The 402-nt window shown below is 54.5% G+C and overlaps 1 protein-coding gene across 1 annotated transcript in view; it reads left to right on the forward strand.

The window, feature by feature from the left end:
• LOC100538629 (kinesin-1 heavy chain) overlaps positions 1–402 on the forward strand; it is a 32,299-nt gene that overhangs the window by 18,610 nt on the left and 13,287 nt on the right. The gene's annotated exons all lie outside the window — the stretch shown is intronic.

Here is a 402-nt window from a genome sequence, read left to right on the forward strand (position 1 = left end):
GCGCGGCGGCCGCAGGGCGACATGGAGGTGCGCCGGGCGTGACGGAACGGCGCGAGCTGCGACGGCTGTGCGCCGAGCTGCTGAGAACGCTGCCCCAGGGGAGCGCTCACGGAGCCCGGCGGACTGTCGGCCCGAATTAATAGGAAATTATCCCGATCTAGCGCTGGCGATTGAGTTTGTTTCTGTGGCAGCACCGCAGAAGGCTCCGTGTCAGTAAGGGGTGAAGTTTGATGCTGAAAATGGAAAAAAGGCTGTACGAGTCAACTGCTGCTCCTTGGTAGGACATGGGAACAAGGTCACAGGAGAGAGCTGAGATCCACAGCGCTCTGCATTTTAGTAACTGAGATCTGTTTGTATTATGAAGTAAATAAATCCTGAATCACAGTAAGGGTTTTTTTTTTT

The sequence above is a fragment of the Meleagris gallopavo genome, chromosome 6 (genome assembly GCF_000146605.3).
Source record: "Meleagris gallopavo isolate NT-WF06-2002-E0010 breed Aviagen turkey brand Nicholas breeding stock chromosome 6, Turkey_5.1, whole genome shotgun sequence".
Classification (NCBI taxonomy): domain Eukaryota; kingdom Metazoa; phylum Chordata; class Aves; order Galliformes; family Phasianidae; genus Meleagris; species Meleagris gallopavo.